The sequence below is a fragment of the Castor canadensis genome, chromosome 1 (genome assembly GCF_047511655.1).
Source record: "Castor canadensis chromosome 1, mCasCan1.hap1v2, whole genome shotgun sequence".
NCBI classification, from domain to species: Eukaryota; Metazoa; Chordata; class Mammalia; order Rodentia; family Castoridae; genus Castor; species Castor canadensis.
In genome coordinates this window covers 166322109-166329313 of record NC_133386.1, presented here as the reverse complement: position 1 = coordinate 166329313, position 7205 = coordinate 166322109, and the positions used below count along the sequence as shown (strand labels likewise).

The 7205-nt window shown below is 37.2% G+C and overlaps 1 non-coding gene across 1 annotated transcript; it reads left to right on the top strand.

Moving 5' to 3' along the window:
* Positions 1-1862: 1862 nt before the first annotated feature.
* Trnaa-agc (transfer RNA alanine (anticodon AGC)) lies at positions 1863-1935 on the top strand. The gene has a single exon. It is a non-coding gene; the product is annotated as a tRNA-Ala (tRNA).
* The last annotated feature ends 5270 nt before the right edge of the window (positions 1936-7205 follow it).

Here is a 7205-nt window from a genome sequence, read left to right as displayed (position 1 = left end):
TATATTTGAGAAAGTTGATTTTGAAGAATGTAGCTTACACCTGTCCATAAGTGAACTTCTTTCTATCAAACTCTGAATTAACAGACATTAGTCATAGATAGTCCTGGAAAGCTGTAGGCTTCTGCCTTTAGGAACAAAGCCTTTCTCACAAAAGTCGATTAGTTACCTTGAAGAAAATTAGAGGAACGGGCTGAGTTATTCAAACTCACTCATCAGATTAAGTCTCTCTTCCACCCTGGGAAAGAATCTATAAGAGGGAAGAAGATTTCAACTGTGAAATTCCATCCACGTGGGGGAGGGCTACACTAGGAAAGGGTCTGTGTTACCTTCCAACAAGACAGCAAAAATAGAGTGTGCTTGGGGATTGCAACAAGCTGTGCTGCCAGCTCCCTATAAACCATAAGAAAATCAAGAAGAGGCTGACAAATTTCTAAAAACAAGCAGCCATTCATTGAAATCCTATAAGTTGGAAGAGGAAAGAAAACAATAGTTCAAGGAGCCTGCAGAAAGTACTGGGCTCTACCACAGATGACTATTATTCTGTTAAAACTCTCTCTTAGGGCAATAAAGAATACAGTAACAGTAAGTGTTACTCTTGAAAATCGTAGTAAAATGAATAAGAGGAGACTGAGGGCATACTCAAGCAGGAGGCCCTGAGTTCAATCCCCAGTACCTAAAAAATTAAATATATACATACATACAGAAGAGGGGGCGAAATCTATCCCTTCAAGACAATATTCTCCCCAAGATTAAAGATGGCTTTTTATTCATCTTTCTGATAGGTACTGAAGGGATCAGGGAACCAGAGAATCCATCAACCACTAAGCCAATCTTGTTTGTGATACAAAAGCTCTCAGATCAGCCTAGAGCTTCCAGTTTCTCTCAGGAGATGCTGTGCAAAGAATCTTCCCATCTTGGAAGATGATTTCCCATGTTTTCACAGTGATGGCTTTAGTTTGGGAAAAACACTGGTAGCACTTACTGGCATTTCAGCAAATGAGTGAAGAAGAAAAAAAGCAATTTTATTTTTAAGTTAGAAAATCCTACCGCCAGCATCATAGAGTGACTTAGAATTCAACTGTTTCCCTTACTGGAAGCCATCTCTTAAATAATGCAAAGGGAAAGCTGCATGTACATCCTCAAAGACTGAGTGTTTTGAAAAGGCAAGAAAGCAGGCCAATCGGATCCCGGAAAATCCCAGTGCTGCTCTGGGTGCACCCAGGCTGTCAGGGTAAGCTCTGCCTGGGCAGAGGGCTGTACAAAGAAGAGCAGCCTGGTGCTCAGGACTGGAAGTAAAAAGATGAACTCAAGTTGTCTTATTCCCCGGAGGTACAATAGAAGTGTAAGATTAGGACCACATTCAGAGCACATTAGCCTTTGTTCCTGGAGTTATTGTCTTTGCTCAAAGATTGTACACAATATTTTCAGCAAGGAGACATAAGAAGTTAGCATAGAAGGTGGAAAACTTGAATTTGAAATGCAGGGTCTAAGTTCTCAATCTTCACTGGCTGTCCTTGAACAAATTTTTTAAGTTCTTTGAGCCTAAGTTTATACATCCTATGAAATGGAAATACTAGCCCTTGTACGTGGGTTTACTGAGACGAACAAGTGAGATAATTATAAGGTTGTACTTTGTAAATAGGAGGTATATTAAGATTGTTCACAGTCAGTGTAGGGGAGTGGGGGGGGCAATGAGGCTGCTTTCTGGGAAGCCACCTGAAAATAGATCTGAAGTCACAACCAAGATTTCCTTAAAGGATAAATGAAGTTGCTGAACTTTAATTTTGATCTTGATTTATTGAGTGAATAGCTTTCCCTTCTTCCTTTTCTGCCCTGCTCAAAACTTAACTGTCTGTTGGGCTGGCAGAGTGGCTCAAGCGGTAGAGTACCTGCCTAGCAAGCATGAGGCCCTGGGTTCAAACCCCAGCATTGCCCTCCCCCCTCCCAAAAAAACCCTTTCATTCCATTACTTTAAGGCCTTTGCCTTTTGTTAGGGAGAAGACAGGGATAACTTAATCATGTAAGCTAGTCACTAAGCTCAGCACTGTGTTTACAGTCATCTCTCAGGATCCATAGGGGATTGGTCATGCGACCTCCTTACATACCAAAATCTATAGCTACTCAAGTCCTATAGATAAAATGGTATGGTGATTACATATAACCTGAGCACATCCTCTTGCATAGTTTAAATCTTCTCTACATTATTTATTATAGCTAGCACAATATGAATGCTATGTGAATCATTGCCATATTGTATTGTTTAAGAAATAATTACAAGAAAAAATTCTGCATGTAACCTAGTACAAGGATTCTGAAAGTGCAGTCCCTGTACCAACAGCATTAGCATCTTCCAGGAACTTGTAAGAAAAGCAGATTCTCAGGTCCCATCCCTGACTTGCAGAATCAAGAACTGTAGAATGGGCAGAAGTTGTTTTATCAAGCTTTCCAGGTGATTCTTTGAAATTCAAATTTGAAAACCACTAATCTAATGCAAACTTCCATAGAAAATAAGCAACTTGCCTGAGATTACACTACTTACAAGTAGCAAAGCAGGTATTCAAATTCAATTGGGTCTGGCCACAGAATCTAGCTCAAGTCCATACAGTCTCCCATACACCATAATGATCATGACTAAAAATGTCATCTTATTCCTAAGAGATAACAATTGTATTCTAGCAGTCACATGGTACTAGGGTTAGAAGACAGGGCTTGGAATCATTAGGACAAATATTCAAACCCTGACTGACCATGCATTTCTTAGCTATGTGACTATGGGTAAGCCAGTCAATAGCTGAGCTTTAATTTATCCTTCTATGTAGCTTTAATTTTATTTTCACAAACTAGTTTTCTTGCTACTCATGGAAGAATGAATGACACCAGAAGTGTGAAATTTATCTTGCTTTCACCCCTGCAGGTAAACTTTTTGCGTGTGGAAACCCTGGGCTTTTTTTAGACTCATTCAAATTCTAATGTCCAAATAGGGGGGCATAACCAGCTGTTAATACTTAAAGGGAAAGGAGGAGAAGCTGTAAAATACATGTGTTTATTTAAGTCCCCAGGTCAAGTTATGAACAAATTCAGGTCCTCAAGGACCCAAGCTCAGTTGAAGTAGCAAGATCTCTTATCCTAAATGGCAGGAAGAGAAACATGCACTTTTGTGTTTAAAAATTGAAAGGAACAATAGCCCAACAGTTATTTGCCCAAAAAGAAAGAAGGGAGGGAGGGAGGGAGAGGGAAAGGAAAGAAAGAAAGGAAGGAAGGAAGGAAGAAAGAAAGAAAGATGTTATATGACTGAATCTGTAGTGAACAGATATCAGAATGGAGTCCGACCTGGCATTTCTTATTTTCCATGGCTAGAACATGTCCCCTGACTGGTACTGAGACTCAAAGACTTAAGAAGTATTGCCCTGGGAGATTAAGCAGTGACACATGGCTCAAGCTCAGGTCTAAGTGGAAGAAGTGTAATCTCTTCAGCAGACCTCTATGTCCTCATTCTATAAAATGGAAATAAAATGGAAGGATGTTTCTAGAATGTCATTGGGAGCAATGACATTCAACTTCTTTGCCAGCTTCAATTAATCTTTAGTGGCTACCTAGAAAGCTATGTTGAGAAGGATTCTGAAGACTCTGTGTTATAGTTGATTAATAATGAAAATGACAAGGACATGGGAAGGGGCTTTTAAATTAAAATCCAAACTTCTTAGCATGGCTTAAAATATTCAGACTTTGTAGACCTCTCCAGCCTCACTTTATCTCTCAGTCATTCACTATACCTTCATCCAACCAATCTTTTGGAACCAAAGTGAGCACGTTTTACTGCTTTAGACACAGAATTACAATATTGTCTTTTCTGTCTGAAATATTCTTGCTTATCATTTCCTCCTCCCAAGTTTTATCGTCCTGTCATTCTCTACGTGCATACACACTTGCATTTTGCATGACAAGTATCAAGGTTATATGCACTTGTGATACATTCCTTAGCATTCTAGCCCTGAAACATGACTGAATGTGATTATCAGCTTTCTTGTTTTTCTCTTTCACTGGACTATAACCTGTTGTGGTCATGTGGTCATGGATTGTGAGCCTGTTGCTACTCATTGCAGAGCACTATGTCGCACCCATAGTAAACTCTGAGAAAATGTCATTGAATTAACTAAATTAATGAATCAGTATATATTCCTAAAATAGTCTAGAATCTTCAATTTCTCGCTATAGGACCCTGATGCTACAGCCAATAAAATTACTGAGTTTATGCCTAGATTCCTCAACTATAAAATAATTGTAACTAGCTAAGGTTTCTGTAAGTTAATGTACAGAGAAAGCTTAGAAAGTGTGTGCAGAAAATAAGCATAAGCTTCAGCTATCACTGTTATTAATAGTTATTTTTGAAATCATAACTATCTAGACAATTTCTTAATATTGATCATAACAGAATAATGAGATTGTTTATGTGAAAAAGTCTTGTAAATGTCTGTAAAAATAGCAACTGTAGTACTTAATGCTTATGTATGAGCTCTTGCCACTGATATCACACCTGCAATGATGGGAAAGCCTCATTTTTCCAGCTCTTAAGAATTATGTATGTGGAGCACACAGTAAACTAAAACTGACTACAATGTAAAGTGTCACACATCAGACAATGAGGACATACCATTTTGTTAACATATTTTGCTTTCCACTTTTGATTGCTCTAAGCTAGCACACAAAACCAGGACCTCCAATTATATACACAAAATATATTCTACATTAAGGTATACAATATATGTGATTGGATATAACCAATAAATTATTTTCTCTGGCCACATCATTTCTCTCTTGCAAATCAAGATTTTATATTCTTGAAACAATTTTATTTTTCATATTTTTCTTGAGACAGTCTTGTTACATACCCCAGGCTGGCCTGGAACTCTTGATTTTTCTTCCTCAGCATCCCGTGTGCTTGGATTACAAGTGTGCACCACTATGCACAGCTTCAAACAATTTCTTAATAACATTGAATATCTAGATCTAAATCTAGAGTTATTTTAGCTATCCATAGATAGATCTAGTGTCTCATTAAATAAATATGATTGACTATGATCAATAAATCATATTCTCTGGTCACATTCATTATTACTTGCATTATCAGGACTTTCATATTCTTGGAATAATTTTGTAATAACATTGAATATGTAGATGTAAATCCAGAACTACCTATTTATCTAACCCATCTACATACAGATCTATTTATCTCTCTAGTAGTAGACTATGAGGAAAGTAATTATTAGGGTTTGCTGTCTTAGACTTCCCTTGTTTTGCTGCTCAAAATCAAAATAGGTTTCAACCTATTGTCATCAGTATAAATAAAACAGAATAAACTGAGGAATATTGGCTACCAAGGTCTTTAATAAGCTTAAACTCAGACCAAGATTCACATTTTTTCCAAAACTTGTGGGAATGATACAATATCCAGGTTCTTTCAAAATCAAAAGTCAATAATATCGCATATATCAACAAAAAGTAAATAACTCAATATAGATCCTATTATTGTAGATCTACAAAGATTGTAGATTGTAAAGAGAATGAGAGAATGAAATCATATGTCAGCTATATATAACTGAAAAAGTCCTGAATTTGTGTATGTTTACTTTCAATAAATTTCTTCATATATAAATGCTGTGAAAACTTTGTAGAAATCAAGGTATGGGAAACAGACTACCAGTTTCAAACAATTGATGAACCAATTCTGTAGCCCTTGAACAGAATTGTCCTATTTTTCTAGCTTCATGTCTACCAATGGAAGAGGCATAGAGTAGACCCTCAGGTAACATGTGTGGATATGAACTACAGCATAGTTATTATAATAAAAGATATCTGATATCTCACAGGTTTAATAATCACATATGTAATTTATTTCAAGACATTTGTCAAACAGTACTTACTGTCAGATACAGCTATACTTTCTCCAAGGAATTTCTTTCAATTTGAAAATCCAACAACTATAAATCCTAAGTTCATGATTTTAGGTGAGTTTTCCTGAAAACAGCATAAAATAAGCCACAGCTCATTGCCAAATAAGCAATATAAGCAGAATTCAAGTTTCAGAATAATTTCATTTCTAAAGGAAAATGCCTCTGCACCTGTACACTAGTTAAAGCAAATGCTGTCAGACAAATAAGCCCTGAGCAGGGAATGCTGATATCATTCATGGCACCCCAGGGAGAAAGAATATAAGAAGAGGAACAACTATACAAGTTCATTCCCTCAGAACTCTGCCCATGATATTGACACCAGTTTAGTGAATAGAGGACAAAAAAAGAACAAAAGACCTGGTTATTGAAAAGGATCTGTGAGCCTACAGAACCCTGCAGATCCTACAGAATCTACTTGAAAAGGTGCCGAGTAGTGAGGCTGTCACCACACAAACTCCAATGACATATGGCCAATAGGTTGTTGGTAAATATTTAATACACTGAAACTGGAGACTCTGATGCCAAACCACTAGGATTACAAAGAAGTGGAGCCATCATGACAAAGCTGGGGTCTGCTGGTGACAGTGGTGCTATATTACAGAGCTCAGTTCTGCAAGCTAAAATTAAAACTCACTCCATTCAAATAACACAACTCCCTGTAGGAGACCTCAGGAGATTTTCCCTTTAGTTAAAGCTGTCCTCTATGGTTCAGCAGCTTTAACTCAGGGGGAAATTACATGGTTGGATCTTTACATCTGCCTTCCATTCTGCATAGTGACCGAAGTTGCTGCTTTGTCTTGGAATTCCCAAGTCCCCAACTCAATAGTAGTGTTTACTTTTGTTAAGTTTGTCATGCTCTGTTATTTTTGGTAATGTGAAAGAGACTCTCTGCTATGCAATCCAAGATGATAGATCATCTGATTAGTAATGTATTTTAATTTTTAATCAAAAGTCTGAATTTGGATGATTATAATCATATCTCACTTGATAGTCCCAAAGAAGGTTCAGAGTATTCGCAATTCACTAAATTGGAGCATTTGTCTATGTTCCCTACCTCCAAATTTTTGACTCACATAAAAAATTCAGGTCATTGGGAAAATAACTGGACTAGGGGAATGTTAATAATATTAGTAGTTACTATTTTTGACTGCCTGTTTGCATCAGGCCCTGTGCTAAATTTGGTATGTACATTATTTCCCTTACTCTTCACAATAACCTTGTATAGTAGGTACCATTATCTACACTTTATGGAAG